The sequence below is a fragment of the Vombatus ursinus genome, unplaced genomic scaffold (assembly GCF_900497805.2).
Source record: "Vombatus ursinus unplaced genomic scaffold, bare-nosed wombat genome assembly UNPS02009205.1, whole genome shotgun sequence".
Classification (NCBI taxonomy): Eukaryota; Metazoa; Chordata; class Mammalia; order Diprotodontia; family Vombatidae; genus Vombatus; species Vombatus ursinus.
This window is the reverse complement of record NW_020948983.1, coordinates 28,085,891-28,104,105: the sequence shown is the minus strand read 5'-3', so window position 1 is coordinate 28,104,105 and position 18,215 is coordinate 28,085,891. Positions and strand designations below refer to the sequence as shown.

Below are 18,215 nucleotides of genomic sequence, written 5' to 3'. Positions count from 1 at the left end.
AAACCAGGGGTGGGTTCCTCAACTGTGGCCCTTTGACTGAATCCAAACTTCACAGAACAAATCCCCGTAATAAAAGGATTTTTTTCTGTGACGTTTGGACTCAGTCAAAGGGCTGCACTTGAGGCCCCAGGTTCCTAACCCCTACTCTAAACCTTCTTCCCATGCCCCATTTTGAATTTTTTAAAATTGTGAACTTAACACCAAGTAAAGCGAACATTTCCAAATAGACAGAAGAACACAAAAAGATTATACACAAAACTGTTTCTATTATGTACAACTTGTCAACATGTAACTTTTAAAGCCTTCTATAAGACATGCTATCACCATCAGGATTTGTGTTTAGTTGTTCCAAGTGTTATGTTATGTGATTAGTTTCCTTACAACATTTGTCAAACCTCCCACCTGCCTATCCAGGTTTATAGTAAAAAATGATAGAAATCACTACTAGACTCAGTACCATGATGATTACTCAGTCATGTCCTACTCTTTGTGACCCCATTTTGGGGTTCTCTTGGCAAGAGTACTGGAGTGGTTTGCCATTTCCTTTTCCAGTTCATTTTACAGTTGAGGAAACTGAGGCAAATAGGGCTAAGTGACTTGCCCAGGGTCACACAGCTATTAATTGTCTGAGGCTGGATTTGAATTCATGAAGATGAGTCTTTCTGATTCCAAGTCCGATGTTCTATCCCCTGAACCATCTAACCACCCAGTGTCACGAAGACCTAGGTACAAACTACTTCTAACCTTACTTGGTGTGTTAACATAGGCAAATTACTCAACCTTCCTTAGCCTCAGCTTTCTAATCTGCAGAATGTAATAATACCTGTGATATTATCTACCTCACAGGATTGTTGTGAGACTCAAATGAGATGATATATTTAAGCACTTTGAAATGGTGATAGAGAATTCTGTGGGTACTCTCCCCAGGAGATGATAGCTACTCTGCTGGAGGGAAAATACAGCTGGGGAAGCAGATGGCGCTCCTCTTGTTACAAGTTCCTACTAAAGCTCACAGAGCTTCTCAAAATCCCAATAAGCCTTTTGAGACTGCTTCTCTTTCCCCACAGCATCATGTTTGCAGTCCAGCATAAGGACTGGACTTCTGGTAACCCCTCTTTGGTGTTTTCTTTTTCTCCAGCACTGATAAGCAATGTAAGGGTTGTTTGTTTTTGCTTAATTTTTTTTTGTCTTTCTATCTCTGCTCTCTGCCATCTGGTAGCAGCATCTATTTTAATGTCACCATGCATTAGATCTAGCTCTCCTAAGTCCTATTTCCCCACACAATTAGTTGTCCAACTTTTGTCACCTGTGTGTCACATTTCTCCTGTTCACAGATTTCCTGGGTCTCGATGCTGCTTGGAGGCCAATGTGGGTCATTTTTGACTACTTGATGGCTTTGAGTCTTTCAAGATTCTATCCTCAGGGCTCTTAGATCAGCTCTTCATAAGGCTAGAGCCTGGAGCACCTAACTTTCAGATATACCAAAGGGGCTAATTTTCTGGGATAAAATAAAAATGCGCACAGGGTTACAAGTCTGAGTTGGGAGTTCAGAAGAACTTGGTACAACAATTCAACAGCAGCAGACATTTTGTAAATGCTCTAAATGCAAAAAAAAATGCTGTAAATACATAGAACTTGTTAATGATACCAAAAATTTCCATACATCCAGAAGCAGTCTAATTTGAGTGCTAGGTCATGAAGACCTAGGTACAAATTCTCCCTCTGACCTTACTTGGTATGTTAACATGGGCAAATTACTTAACCTTTCTTAGCCTTAGCTTTCTAATCTGCAGAATGTAATAATACATGTAATACCTACCTCACAGGGTTGTTGTGAGACTCAAACAAGATGATGTATTTAGCTACTTTGAAAATTATAGACTATTTTAATAATATCACTATTATTATCATTTCACAATACGAAAATTGAATACTTTTTTTTTTCTTTTTAAGACCTGAAATGGATCCTAAAGATGATCTAATCCAAAAGTATCAAACACTTGGCCTGCAGGCTCCTCACAACACTCCTGAGTGTGGCCTAAACCAGGCTAAAATGTAATTGGGAAATCTTTAACAAAATAGATAAAAATGAAATAGAACACATATAATGTTAATATATAGCCTTCTAAGTCAATATAGTGCCCGCAGGGATCTTTATGTATGGTTTATTGTTCAGTCGTGTCAAACTCTTTGTGAATCCATGGACCATAGTAGGTCAATACTGTCCATGGGGTTTTCTTGGCAAAGGGTCTGGAGTGGTTGGCCATTTCCTTCTCCAGTATACTAAGGCAAACGAAAGTTAAGTCACTTGCACAGGGTCACACAACTAAGAAGGGCCTGCCCTTTTTGAACTGCCAGTCACTGCTCCTGGTCCTACCCTCTGGAGACTTGAAGAACAAGTCTACTTTCTCCTCCATGTGCAAGCTCTTCAAATACTTGAATATATTGTTTCCGCTGAGCCTTCTTTTCTCCAGGCTAAACATAACCAATGCCTTCAACTTATCTTTAAATATCATGGACTTAAGGCCCCTAGTCAGTCTAGCTGCTTTCCTCTGGACATTCTATAGCTTATCAATATCCTTCTTAAACCATGGTGCACAGAGCTGAACCCTACTTCTGGACAGAGTACAGTGGAATTTTCATCTCCCTGTTCCTATAAACTATGGCCCTCCTAATGCAGCTAATAACTTCTTCGCTTTTTGGCTGCTACATCACAGTGCTGACTCATATTGAATGTGTAGTCCACCTCTGCTCTCCACCCCTAACCCTCCCCTGTCCTTTTCAAAACAACTGCTGGCTCTCTGTGCCTCTTCTACCTTATATTGTGGACATGCTTGTTTGGACCCAAGTGCAAGATTTTATATTTATCTCTGTTGAATTTCATCTTATCATATCTTATAATCAATTTCATTAGCCCAGTGCTCTAGCCTATCAAAATAATTTTGGATAGTGCCTCTTTCATCCAGCTTTGTCACCTATAAATTTGAAGAGTGTACCATCTGTGCTTTGTCCAAGTCACTGATAAAGATGTTAAGCCACACAGGACCAGGTAGAGACCCCTAAGTACTCCACTGCAGATCTCTTGCCACATTGACATAGAACAATTAAGGCAACTATTTGATTCCAGTTATCTAACCAATTAGAAATCAATGTGATTGCACTAATACCTAATCCATATCTCCATCTTCTCCACAAGAATAGTATGAGACACTTCATCAAAAGCTCGGCTAAAATCTAGGTTAACTAGGTCCAAATCATCCTCTTTTTCTTTTTCCAAATCATCCTCTTTTATGCCACCTTTTTGGTGTGGAATTACTTTTTATTTTCCCAATTGTTGGAGGAGAGTTGAGGAGGAGGGAGGTGGAGGCAAGGAGGTTGTAGTAGATGTTGGCAACAAAGTCTTTGGAATGAACTCACCATTCCATGGAGGACAGGTGGTGGTAGCAGCAACTGGTTTGGAAACCTACTAGCTATGACTTTGGGATCTAAAACCTCTGGTTGAGGATTTCTCCTGGAGTGTCTTATGCTCTGACTCAGCCAGTATATGAGGAGAAATTGTGAAGCAGGCAGTTTGCTTTCACTATCACACTGTATTCCTCCAGCAAAGTCTTGCTGTGTATCTGCCTGTTTCTTTCACACACACACACACACACACACACACACACACACATGCACACACATGCACACACACCAAAGAGGGCCCAAGGCCGTCCGAATTGCCTTTAAATTAGTGTCACATTTGGTTTTGTCCCAGCTTACTATCCTGGGCTGATTCCTCTCCTTCCCCTGATTAAAACTTACCAGTCATATTCTATAGCCTTAAGGCTCTGCTCTCTGTTAGCCAACTTGCCTTCTGGATGTTTCAATGATGTCTAGACATAGTCCTTATTGGTAGAGTTGCTTGGGGAGCAAGAGGTTTCTTGAGGCCAAAGCAATTAGCCATTTAGTTTAGAAACATGGGGAGGCCAAAGGATATGGTGAAAAGATGTGGGCAGATTCAATGCATTGTTATTTGGAAAGATATTAGAATAATATAATTAAGTGTTGATTTTGTAATCTGTCACAAAAGCAGGGTTGACATTAGGTATCACCCAGCTATTAGAAAGTGTAGTGGATAGAGGCTGGATCTGAAGTCAGAATTTCTTTCTTTCTTTCTTTTTTTTTTAGTTAATATTTCTTTTTTTTATTTCACATTCTGTCAACGTCAAATCTAGAAACAGTCCATAAGTGCTGCCTATTTTTCACATGGAGGTTTTCATCTCTTCCCCACAAACAAAAATAAAAATTAAGACCCAGTGTAGATGATCCCCACATAAGTCATTCCTTAAACAAAAGGACATTTCTGCATTATGCTAAACTTGTAAGCTGAAAAGAGAGTTCTCTATGAGAGTTCTTTAAATGCTACCAGAATCAGCTCCTCCAGAGGTGAGAAGTCAAGCCAGGCAAACGACTCCACAAAACTGATTAGGGACCAGGTGATATGTTGAAGTGATTTCTGTAATTTCGGATGCGTAAATCACACACCTCCCGAGAAGTCTGAAGTTCTTGCTCAAGGTAACTTGTTTGAAGGCCAGTCCCTAACTGTTGCCACTGCCCAGTTTCCAAAGCTTTCTGTTTTCCATGAGTTTTCTACATTGAGTACATGTGAGAGTATGCTTGGCCCTGAGCAGCAACCATCACAGAGGCTCCAGACAGGACTCAGAAATGTCCTAGTAGATTAATTGGCTGCAAATCCAAACAGAAAACCTTCTAATAACACGGCCCAATTCTAGGGGCTTCAAAGCTCTTACTTAATTCTCTCTAGGCCTCTGATGGAGAATCCATGGAAGGCTCCTCCTCTGGTAGAAAGCCAAAGATGAAGTCTTCAGGCAGGGACTCTGGTGCGATCTGAGCTAACTGATCATCATAAGTGCCCAGAGTCCATAACTTTTCCAATTCGTAGGTTTCTCGGGTCCCTGGAAGCATCAGATGAATCACCATGCTGCCAAAGTCCACACACAGCCAATCATCGGCATCCTTCCCTTCAACCCCAACAAAAGCATCATTCTTGGATTTCAGGAACTTGTGCATCTTCACTACGTACTGGGCCATAGCCTGTAAGTGTCTCGGGGAGGTTCCACTCACAACCACAAAGTAATCTGTATGTTTCAGTTCTAGAGAAACCTGGATCACACAAACATCTTTTGCATTTCCTTGCCTCAAGAGAGACACAAGCAGGTCGATGTCAAATTTGGGTTCCGTATAAGCTGCCGCTGCCCGCTCTGCCCGGGCATCGGCCTCGTCCCCCCGTGGTCCGCTCTGGAGCCCGCGCCCCTCAGGGCCGAGGCGAGACCGAGGCCCCGGTCCGGCGGGCTGTGAGCCTGCAGAAGCGGTGGTCTCGGGCCAGGCCAGCGTTCGCCGGTGCGAGGCCTCAGATGCGGCAGGAGGCGCGCCCAGCAGCGGGCACCCAGTCGCAGGCCCAGAATTTCAAATCTGGCCTCAGCCACTTATTGTCTGGGTGACTCTGGGTAAGTCGCTTAACCTCTCTCAGCCTCAATTTCCTCATCTCTAAAATGGGATAATACAATAGCATCTACCTCTCAGGATTGTCATGAGAATAAAGTGAGATAATATTTGTAAAGTACTTTGCAAATACTAAAGCAGTATAGATATGCTAGTTATTATTATTTAAAAGTGTAACACCTGTCTACACAGTATGATACCAGAATCCTATCTGCCCCCAAATATCTCTTCCTTGACCTAAAACAGTCGAACTTCTGATTTAAGCCTTTTTATTATCAGTCCCAATGTGTGGATATTAGTTGTCACAGGTTTATGTAGTAGTTATACTGTATTGTGTGTTTTTTAAAAATTCTTTTATTATACTACCCTCTGTACCTGCCATACTACCATCATCATTGTCATGAGGCATCGGATAGTTTGGCTTTCCTTCTCCCAGAGGAAGTCTCATGAAGAATTATGTTTTCAAATGTTGTTTCCCCTCTGTTTCTGACCCAGGAACAGAAAGCCTAGTATTCTATGGTATATGTAGGTTAAACATTTTAGAAACATTTAAGATGCTTGTTCTATCCATCGTATGGATAGATGTGGACTACAACAAGTAAACGCTCCATGGTGACTATTCTAGTCATAAAGATGACAGGTAAATAAATAAATAAATAGATTATAAATAAAGCATAACTTTATGTCCATATTGTGGGTGATCTTAGGGGTCTATGTACAAATATGTCTTTGAGTTGAGGCTATTCAGAATAATCCAATTCAACAAAACAGTATGAAGCATCTATTTGTGCAGTGTATTGTGCTAAGCTCTAGGAATATAAAGGCGAAACAGGATGCAGTCCCTTCCCTTGAGAAGCATACATTTCAGTCAGAAGTAGGGATGATAGACAAGAGTGTGTGCTTCTGAGAAGCTCGCAAGACTGAACTGGGTCTGTATAAACTGAAAGTTTCAGTTCTGGGCCACAGGTTACCTTGAGTATTTTGATTTGAGCCTAGGCTCTCTGTACCAGTAGTGGCTAGGGTGAGACAGACTTTGGAAACACTAGTGTGGACAGGATCTTAGAGCAACACTGCACAGTTAAGTTTCAGGTATGAGTATAAACTCCAGGATCACCCCATTACAGGAGGGCAAGACTCTCATGGATAGAACTACCACCCCTGCTGAGACCCACTTTTTCCCTGCTCCTGATGACAGACCTTGCTATGGGACACCTCCAGTGTCTCCAGTGGGAACCAAATTCCTTCTACACCAAGAATGTGCTGCAGCCCCAAAGAACCAAATAGGAAATTTTCAATGTGAGCATTTATACTGTGGAAATTAGCAAACCACAAATCAGGGCTTGATTTATTATTTCGTTCACTAGACAACTGTTGTTGTCTAGACTTAAGAAAATATTAATAAAGCAGATTAAATTTAAAACTGTTTTATGTACCATATATAATATACATACACACATATGAATATGTGTGCATCTATATATGTATGTGTCTGTGTATATATCTATATATGTATATGTATGTGTGTGTACGTATTTTCCCCCCAGAGAGATGGTTTTTAAAAATTTACCGACACACCCTTGCTCTCTACTCACCCCAGAGCCCTCTCCAACCTTTCAGTCAAAGCTGCCTTTCCTGTCTCTCCTCCTGGACAGACACTGACTCTCCAACCCCACTCCTACCAGGGGGAACTCCAAATCCCATTCTAACCCATAGTTTCACTGCCCACTTTCCAATGGTATTGGACCATGCCTGTGGGACAGACAACCTTATACCTCTTCCTTGTTGCTAAAATCTTAGGACCTCTAGGCCTTTCTATCTGCGCTAGCAGATATGCCTGGCACTTAGTAAAGCTGAATAAATGCTCTGTCTCTAGGTGAACTCTTCTATATATGTTGCCTTTTCCTATTAGAGTGTGGGCTCCTTGAGAGCAGAATCTGTATTCTTTTTTAATTGTAATCCCCAATGCTTAATTAATGTAGGTCTTAGCACATATTATACACACTAAATTTTTTTTTATTAATTTCATTCTTTTACATTGTATTGTTGCTCTTAGGGGTATCTATAGAGTGTGAGGAGGTTACCATTGAAAGGATTTTGCCTGCTGCTATGGATTCTTTGGAGGGATGTAAGATACCAAAAAAGGTATTAAGAAAAGAAGATGACACCACCTGAAAGTGGACCTATCAGAGAACTATGCAGAATTGAGATGCAAGTCAGTGTGTCCAGAGGCAAAATAGTATAATTTGCAGAGAATACATCTTTTTAAATGGGAGGGGACAGGTTATGGGATCATAGGAGCATAGATTTAGAGCTGCTTAGAAAGGATCTTAGAGGTCACTGAGTCCAGCCATCTCACTTTGCAGTTGAGGAAACTGAGTCTCAAAGTGGTTAAGTGACTTGCCCAAGGTTACATAGCTATTAAATATTTGAGGCAGGATTCTAACCTAGGTTTTCCTGTCTCTATGTCCAGCACCCTATCCACCAAACCACACTGCCTCTCAGATTTTCCGATGTGGGTTTTCTGTAGACTTTTTTGAGGTCTCTATCTCATTTTTTTTTCTATGTAGGCACAGACTATGTTAAAAAAAATCAGCAAAGAGGCAGCAGGGCTCTGGAGAGAGGGCATAATCCTTCTCTTCCCATGGAAACTTGGAACAAGGCTTTGGAAGGCACGGGTAACCTCTTTCTCACTCTGATTTACATTTGTTCTATCTATTCATGGATTGAGCAGTTTGTTTCCTTCCCAAAATAGGACTCGTCACTCCCAGTGTCAGCGAGAAACACATTTCAAGAGTGTTAAGCCCGACAGAGTGCTGTGCGTGCTTGAAATCAATCACTCTAGTTAACTCATCTGATGTTGTCACCATCGCTCAAGGAAGAAGGGGGTAAACACGACCTGGACTTCCCTGGCACCAGGAGAGTAGATTTTGAGTCACACCTCTTCACTCTCTAGGATTTTCTGTAAGTCATATGTAAAAAGAGATTGGTTCTGGGGTTGCTGTAAGTGCTGAAGAATCAGGGTAGTTGAGTGTAACTTTATAAGGAAGGCTCTAAAGAGGAAAGCATTTTTCTCTCTCTATTGTGGAAATCATACAGTCCGAGAGCTCTAGCCTAGTCTTAGACAGAAAAGAGTTTTCTGACTGAGGGTTAATGAAAACTCTTACAGACTTTCCTAAAGTTAGGCATAAAGGACACACCATCAATGTCAATTAGTACTTATTCTGCATATGCAAAATGAATGAAAGCAGTGGGGTATTGAAGATCTCCAGAGCATTGATTTGGGAATTTAGAAGGCTAAATTATCAAATCCTAGCCCTCCCATTGACCTTGGTCAAGTCATTTCAGTCCTGTGGGCCTGAGTTTCCTTATCCGTGAAATGAGGACATTTGGACTAGATGATCTTTAAAGTCCTTTCAGTTTTGTTATTCTACGATTCTATTGACAGTACTGAGTTAGTCTCCAAGGGAGGAAAAACAGAATTAAATTAGGTAAAGACTGTGGATGTGTCCTGCAGGACCCCCTAAACTGTTTATATCCTGTTTCCTATAATTTGAATGGATCACTGCCTTAGAGCAATACCTACCCAACCATCATTCTACTGCTGTCAACTTCTCTATAAAATGAAAGGGCTGGCCCAGAAGATAGCTAAGGGCCCTGACTACTTCTATGACTATCTCATTGGACTGCTTTGAAACTCAAATGAGAGATGTGAGAAGGCTTGAAATATAATGGAAATACTAATGATGATGTATATAAATGTGAAGTATTGAGTCAATTAGCTTATTTAGAGCACATGCTAAATAAAGCTCATGCTTTTATCTTTGCATGGGTCAATTAGCTTGGTTGTATGCCCTACTGAGAGTGGGATTGAGAAAACATTTTATAGGACTGTTTTTAAACCTTGTTATGTTTTAGCTAAATGTGTGTGTGTTTTTAAAAGTTATATTCTGGTATCAGCTAGAATTTTTGTAGTTCCAAGTATTTTAATAGAGAACAGTTGTATTTGATCTTGTGTTAGAAATGGTTGCTAGGGAAACCATTATCTTTAAATTGATCCGTAAACAGCTGGTAATCCCAGTTGAGTGGGGAGACTCCTTTGAAAAGGGAAAATTACTCCCTTCTGATTGGAGAAAAGATAATCATGAGGTTTTATAGGAAGATCAGTGGGTGTTCCCTGTGACATGACTTTTTTTCTCTCGACAGCTCCATGGATCAGAAAGGTAGTTTCTTCCTTGGCCTAGGGAACTGGGAGAAACTGAATAGTTAGGTTGCAAGCATTCTGAGCGCTATTGACTGAATGCGAAAGCTTGTAGCAATCAAAGTCTTCAGCAATCAAAAGACTTGGGCTAGAGGAATTATAACCAACAACAGAGAAAGGCATACAGGGGTTTTGACACCGGGCACATCTGTAGAAAGTCTATGTAAGGAGGACAAGTCTGCAGGAATCTAGCTCTAGTGAAGCTTCTAGTTCAACACAGTACTAGGGATAAAATATGCTTTAGTAGAAGCAGTGATTGATTATAGTTAAGGATTAGGGAGAAAGATAATTATTTGTACCTTTTTACCTTTTTGAATTATCTTTTCTTTTTTTATTAATTTATTTTGATTTCTCAACAAGCTCTTGAGTTTTAAATTTTTCTTTCCCTCCCTCCCAGCCTCCCTCCTCAAGACAGTGTGCAATCTGATATAGGCTATACATATACATTCCTATTAAACATATTTTCACATTAGTGATGTTGTAAGGAAGTGAATTATCTTTTCAAAAATAGCTCTTTAATATTATAAAAGTTTGTGTTTAGCTGTTTTAATATTGAATGTTTCCTTAAAAAAACCCCATAATTTAATAGGAAAGCATTTCATCTCCTTTCCCTCTACCACTCTCCCTCCTTCTCTCTCTCTTTTTACCCTCCTTCCCTCATTTCCTCTCCCTTCCCCTCTTCTCTCTGTCTCTTTCTCTCTCATCAGTTGAAAAAGCTTGAGTATTGACTTCAAGGATTTAATTAGGACACCATTATCCAATAAAGCAATTACCTAGAAGTAAGCAGTCTTATGATTGTGTCCTTGCGAAACCGATGTGAAGATGCATTGTATCTTCATGTACTCATAGAATGTAAAGAATTGGGAAGGGGTCAATGAGAGCCCCTCATTCAGCCTCTTATCCAGTCTCTCACATAGCATCTCTGTCATCTAGCCTCCATATGAAGACTCTTTCTTGATAGTAAACTCTACATAATAAGGCATTCCATCCCATTTTAATTGTTATGTTAGAAAAATATTCCTTATTTGAACCTGCTTTCTTTCTTATACATTCCAACTATTGGTGCTAATTCTGCCCACTTGAGTACACAAAATCATATCACCCCCTCTTTTTCATGGGTCTTTAAAGCATATGAAGATCATTATCATATTCCCCTTTCAGTTTTTTTTTTCTAGGCCAAATACTCTAGCTTCTTCAAATGTCTGCATAAGATCAAAGTATCATAGGCTTAGAGAAGAAAGAGGCTCAAAGGCTATTGTGTCTAACTCCCTCAATTTACTGATAAAGAAACTGAGGCACAGAGAGGTTAAATAAATTGCTCAGATTCTAGTAAATGTCTAAGACAAAATTTAGATCCTCTTTGCCTGACACTGCCCACTATGCCACTTAGGAGGGGAAAATGATATAGAAGAAAGAGCACTAATTGGAAATATGAATAAGCATGGTGCTGTTGCTAGAGTGCTGGCTTTGGTGTCAGGAGGACTTGGGTTTGAATCCTGCTTCTGATGCTTTAAAGTTTCTGTGAATGTCACTTTTAAAAAAAACTCTCTGAGTCTCAGTTTCCCCATTTGTAAAATGAGATTGATAATATCTTTTACCTTACAGGATTAGGATGAAGAATGAGATAAGGTATTTGTACTTCGAATGCCTAAAACCATGCCATTATTGTGAGCTATTATGAAGAGGTGGGTTTTGTCTTTGTCACATACTAGCTTTGTAATTTTTGACAAATTACTTAAACTCTCCAAGCTCCAGTTTCCTCATTTGTAAGATGAGGATAATAATATCTACCTGGCAGGGCAAATATCATTATCCTCATCTTATTAGATCAGATGTGGAAATATATGCAAAAGTGTTTTAAAATACACTCACACATGTGACCTATTTTTATATAGACCCTTCACTATCTTAGCCACTGTCCATTGGATACACTGCAGTTTCTCAGCACTAAGGTCTGGGCAGAATGGCATGTTAGTTAACTCTGGAATGACATTCCCTCAGAGAGGGCCTACTTTAAAGCTTTGAGATCAGTCCAATTCTGGAAGCAGTCATCAACCTTAAAACGTGATAATTACATAATTTTGTACTAATATGTAATCCTGGCTTCACTTGTCAAGATTTTCTGGATTTTATTGCTAGGATAAGAAAGGATTGGAAATGATAAGCCTCTAGTGCCTCTCCCACACCATTTCCTTTCATCATTAGCCAATTAGTGAATGCAGTCTCAGAAGGAAGATGGATTGCACAGCAGAACATATTTTCAGTGTTCATGGAATTATTAACTGAAAGAATGTTAAGGCTAGAAAGGACCTCAGAGATCACCTAGTCCAGGGGTTCTTAACTTGGGGGTCCATGGACAATTTTCAAGGGGTAGGAAAACTTGGATTGGAAAATACTTTGATTTTTTCAATAGAATTGATTTCCTTGGTAATCCTATATATTTTATTTTATGCATTTAAAAACATTATTCTATAAAAGATGTCCATAGACTTTACCAGACTGTCAAGGGAATCCCACAAACAATGGAAAAGAATCCCTGATCTCATTTTACAACTCAGAAAACAGAGGTCCAAAATGGTAAAGTGACTTGTCTAAGGTTACTTGGAGCATTATTAGAATCAGCACTGTTAAGTAGTTGGGATTTTTCCAGAATCAGGTTAATTATTAACTCAGTAGAACATGTTTCTTTTCAGAACTAACAAAGATCTCTTATGTTTCCTGAGGTCTTTTGTTTCACAAGTTAGAAGGCTTTTGCTGCTATATTTCTCAAGTAAATGGATTCTTCACCCTGGTCCCATATAATTAGCATAACAGATACGAACACCACAGGGGAAGGGAAGCCTGGCACACACACCACAGACAGACTCTTGTTACAAATATTTCATGACAAATATATGAAAGCACATAGCCTTATAAATACAGTAGATTGAAAAAAAAACCCACTAGTGGCTGGTTCTTACTTTTTGACGTGTATCCCTCTAACGGGTTGTATGGAGTGTTCAGGGAGGACACTGGTGTGAGGGCTTGCTGAGCCCTTTTCTGGGCTGCTCATCCACCTTTGGTATCTGCCTTCCACCCAACTCTCACCTGTGCCTCCAAGAAGCTATAGCATGTGCAGTGGCCACATCCTGGTAAAATCATCTCAGCATGCATGCTAAACAAGGTAGAAGGTAACTGACAGGCCTCAAACCCATGGGTGAGTTAGGAAGGTGTCTATGCCAAGAATGTGAAGACTTCCCCTGGTAGAATGGTTAGATGAGAACAATTTGTTCTGCCAGTTGTCTTGACTTTTCTCCTGCCACTGGACTTCAGTGACTTTGGAAGGTAGAGTGAGGCTGATGACTTTGTGCAGCTCTGCTTCACTTATATTCAATTCACGCGCAACCCAAGACATCACCCAGAGATGTCATTGGTCCTCTTTGAAAACAAAGAATGAACAACAATATCCCTTTTAAAAATGGAGGTAGCGTGGGAAGGTGAGAAAATTGCTTATCAGTCTCTCTCAATCCCCTATGTCCATCTAGGCTTTATGTATTTGTGCTTCTCCAGTACTTGCCCTCAACTCCTCCCTGGTATCTTATCTCTCCTTTTCCCAGCCTCTTTCTGGCTAGCTGCCCATCTCTTCATCTTGGTTCCATTAAATAGTAATCTATTTGAAGACAGGGGCTGTGTGGTTTTAGATTTTTGCATTTTCAGCAATAAGGCATCCAGTTCTTTCAAGTCATTTAACCCTCTTTGCCTCAGTTACCCATCTGTAAAATAAACTGGAGAGGGAAATGGCAAACCACTTCAGTATCTGTCAAGAAAACTCCAAATGGAGTCACAAAGAGTCAGACGTGACTGAAACAAATAAACAATGACAAATACCTGTTGCAACTGTAGTTTAAGTTATAGTTTCCTTCATATGGATATCTGTCAGGGATTGAAGAGAGTATCTTGCTTCTCCTGGTCTGGTTGCTATGATGGACTATTATTTTTGACTTCCCCTCTTCCCACCTGGCAGTGAGACATGAACTAGTCTGTAGCCATTAAGAAAAAAAACAATGAATAAAATGAAACCAAACCGAAAAAAAAAACCCCCAAAAAAACCCCAATAGGGCATATACACTCAAGTTCATAGACTCACGGCATTTAGAGTTGTTGCACCCTCACCTCATTTTACAGGTGAAGGAACTAAACTCCAGAAAGGGAAAAAGACTTTTCTACAGACACACAGCTATTAACTAGCAGAGTTGGGTTTTGAACCTAGGACTTCTGAGTCTTGATTGGTTGCTCCTTTTCACTACACCATGCTTTTGATGCACCATGCTGAGGTGTTAGCAAAGGAAATCAATATGCTTTACTACTGCCTGACATAAAGTTTCCCATCATTGGTGAGTAGGCCAGTTGAGTATCATGGGAACTATTCTATCCTGTCTCTAGAACTGGGCAGATTGTTAAAATCTCACTCCACAGAACATCAAACTACCTATGAGTTCTGTATAGGGAGGGCAGTGGGTGACGTATTGAATATTCTGATCTTATGTACTCACCCAGGACAAACAACACTATCATCAGGTATCATTTTTCTAACAGAAAGGGAGGCCAAATATAAGTCAAACCCCATTACAATGGATGACATTTCAAAGAAGCTTTGTGCTGAACAAAGGTTTAAGCAGGGCCCAGATGATGACTCAGAATATCAATTCTTTCTTCTGTTTACAATGAATCATCCTGTACAACAAATTGTTTCTCTGGTTCCGGTCCATGTAACCATCACTTTCAGTAGCAAAATTGCCTGATTGTATGTTGTTTATTTTGTATTGGGGGGGGAGAGAGAGAGAGAGAGAGAGAGAGAAAGAGAGAGAGAGAGAGAGAGAGCGCTCAGCAGAACAAAGCTGTGGTGGAATCTTTCATCCTTCTTTTATTCTGTAAGCAAGTAACAGTTACCCTTCCTTGACTCCATCTTCCCAAATTCCCTTGACTGCCATTCTTTCTCACTAAACTATGAGACCGATTACTACAACAAAACATCACAAAGAAAAATCTAAGAGTTGGTAGGAGACAAGGGAGGAGGGTAATTCGTGTGTGTCACCTCCTTCTTTCCTCTAAGGACTCAAGGAGTTCTTTGTCCTTTGTCAATTCAGCCTAAGCATGTGACTTCTACCAGTGTAGTTCTGACAATAACATCTCACTGAAAGGAAACCATTTCTAAGTCCTGTAGGATTCATTTACCTGCAAAATGCAGAGTTGATATGAATAGAAATAAAACAATAAAAAAGTCATGCTAGAAAGAAACCTTGATTGAGTTCCCATATTCACCAGTCAAATTCTAGCAGGACATTAAAGAGTTAATTTATGATCTACCATATTGTCTGCATGAATACAATAGGAGGTGGTTTTTACATTCCAATTTATTCTGTTTAAAATAATAAGGACCTGTTGGCCTCCTCCCCTTTCACACATCTTCTTTTTTCCTATTGTTCACATTATCTTGCAGGCAGCCCTTTTAATTGAAAATGCTAACAGTCGTTCAGTTTTAAAAAAAGCAGAAGATTGCATGCCTCCACACTAAATTCAGCATTCCCAAACCTAGGGAAATCTACCCCTTCCCTAGCCATCGTTTTCAGCACAGGACAGAGCATCAGGGGTTCCAGAGAGTTATGTTAAGAAGGTGACTCAGAATCACAGTCACAGAATCTCAGACCTAGGAGGGCCTTCAAAGGTCATCCAGTCCCTCTCCAACAAGAATCCTCTGTATGAAGTCCCAGACAAGTTGTTATGTGATTTCTGGTGGAAAACTTCCAGTGATGGATTGCTTGCTACCTCATAAGACAGTGAACATAATCTAACTGTGAGGAATTTTTTCCCCTATTAGGAGTCAAAATATTCCCTTCTGTGATCTCCACCTTAATAGTATGTGACAACAGAAATATCACTGGATTTGTGGTGAGAGAATCTAAATTCAAATCCTGGGATAGGGATGTTTATGTGCAGAACAGGCTCTGAATCTCAGTTTCCTCACCTGTAAAGCAAAATACATAGTTTGGATGATTTCTAAGGTCCTTTCTAGCTCTAATTCTGTGGTTTTAAGTCTTCAAATAAAGCAAGATTGTGTCATTGCATGGTGTCAAAGTGGGACAGTACCATATTTATTTTGAACGATGATTACATAGGGTTTGCTCTTTATTCAAGAAGCTGATATGGACATCAGAATGACTCTAGCATCCTAGTGACAACCCTGTCCCCTATTTGATAGCAAGAGAGAGCAGGAATAAGCTGAGAGAAATAAAAGCCAAGGGCTTTGCTTTTAAAAGCTAGTGTCTGCAAGGTGGCAATTATATACAAGTTGGTAAACCCCTCGTGGTGCTGAATTACAAACCTTCAAAGGAAGCTCTATGGTTGGAGAATATAAATAGGAAATATTGCAGGAAAATAAGTCAACATAGTTTAAGATATAAATTTCATTTCAAAGAAAGACAAAAAAAATCCTCAGGAGGGTTTGTCATCTTCATACCTGAAGGATAGTACATTATAATAGCTCATTAAGTCAACAAGTGTTTATTAAGTACTTTCTATGTTTTCAGCACTATATTAAGCACTGGGAGTACAAATAAAAGCAGAAAGACAGTTCCTGACTTCATTTAGCTTACATTCAAATAGGGAAGATAGTATAGAAAAAGGAGTTGAAAAGATGGGGGAGGAGGGAGATGGAATAAATATATCAGCTAGGGTCTAGTGAGTTAACAGTATACCCTGGGGAAGAATAAAGGTGTGAATGGATAACCTGGTCCTTCTTAAAATAAGTTCAAGGAGGAACCAGCCAATCAGAGGGAGCAGCCCCAGGGTTGAGAGAAGTAGTCTGTGGTGAGAAGTATTCCAGGGGTGGAGGGAGCTTCCAGAGTGAAGAGGTTTCTATGACTAGGTAAACAAAGTGCTGTGGAGATGAGTCAGCTGAGCAGTTTGAAGAAAAATGAAGACATAGTTGTCCTGAACCTCCTCCTTAAAATGGAACCAACTTGGGAAAGGCAGTTTTAAATGAATAAAAAGTTTAAATTGATTTTTCTAATTAATATCAGGTACCTATCAAAATGCATTAAAATAATAACAAGTCCCACAACCCAGGGTCGGGGGTGAGGCTCCCTTTTCCACTAAGGAGATCTGGAACTTTGGGCTTACTTGGCCCCAAGTTAGCCCTGGAGGAAGGATTTGCTGGTCAAAAGAAGTGTCAGACTCTTTTCATCTTTGTTTCAGTCTCTTTACACATCCACCCCAGAATTCTAGAGGGAAATAGTTTAAAGTTTAGGCTTATCTCTTGTCTAAGGTTTCTCAAAAAGAGATTTGAGAAATCCTCAGTGTACAAGGTAGATCAGGTAGAAGACAGCTATTTATTATACCTCACCCTGGGAAAAGGGGCTTAAAAAACTTGAAATATCAAATATGAAACAGTTTGTGGGGTTGCTAAAAAGCCATTTCACTTTCACCTTGTCTCTGCACTGTGCAAAGGTCAATATTATTTAGCAAGTCAGGAAATGACTTGGACCCAGTCTCCTGGAAGTGGCAATTTTCCTTCAAGAGGCAGAGGACTGTTGAAAAGTCCTCCTATTTCCAATCAACACCAACTTAGGAAACTGGAAGCTCAAAAACTCCCAAGAACATTTCTCACAATCTTTGTTGGTCACTCCTAAGCTCAGGGGGGAGCCCCACAAAGTAAAAGAGGCAGCCAGAAAGTTAATGTCCAGTCTTAGGCTTGTCTAGGCCAGCACATATGCTGCCATATGTGAATGTCTGCCATAATGCCGGGGGTAGAGGAGAGTATAGCTTCTTCCCTCTTCCCCACACTTAAGGAAATGCGAAGGAGAGCTTCTAAGAGTCACAACATGAAGGTAGAGCTTAAGTCCTATTGAATGGCTTGGTGACCAATTTTCTTTGTTGGGATGCTTCTCCCACCCTTGTAGGGTTACTGCAGTCAAAGGGACCAAGGAACCAATAAGAAGATTGCTTCACAATTCCAAAGTGCAAGTTCTTCAGTAATGAGTCACATGTATCACCAGGAGTGATTAGGGAAGATAAACTCAACTCCATGTGTGCTCAGCGGAGTGTGCTCCAAACCAAATTCTGGCTATACTACATTAACCCACAAACTTAGTCTCCTCATTTGTTAAATCAAGATGCTCCACCAAAATGTTTTACCTGATTGCACATGTATAACCTATATCTGATTGCTTACTGTCTCAGGGAGCGGGGAGGAAAGGGAGGGAAAGAGGGGAGATAGAATTGTAACTCATGACTTAAAAGTAGTTAAAAATTGTTTTAACATGTAATTGTGGGAAAATTATATATGCACATACATATACACACACATACACACGTACTTCACCAGATCAAGGGTTCTTAACCTGGAGTTTGTGAACTTTTAAAAAAATTTGATAACTATATTTTAATATAATAGGTTTACTCTGTGATCCTATCAGTT

At 40.0% G+C, this 18,215-nt stretch overlaps 1 pseudogene; it reads right to left on the bottom strand.

The window, feature by feature from the left end:
* Positions 1-4,800: 4,800 nt before the first annotated feature.
* On the bottom strand, positions 4,801-13,891 carry LOC114035661 (annotated as a pseudogene).
* Positions 13,892-18,215: the final 4,324 nt, after the last annotated feature.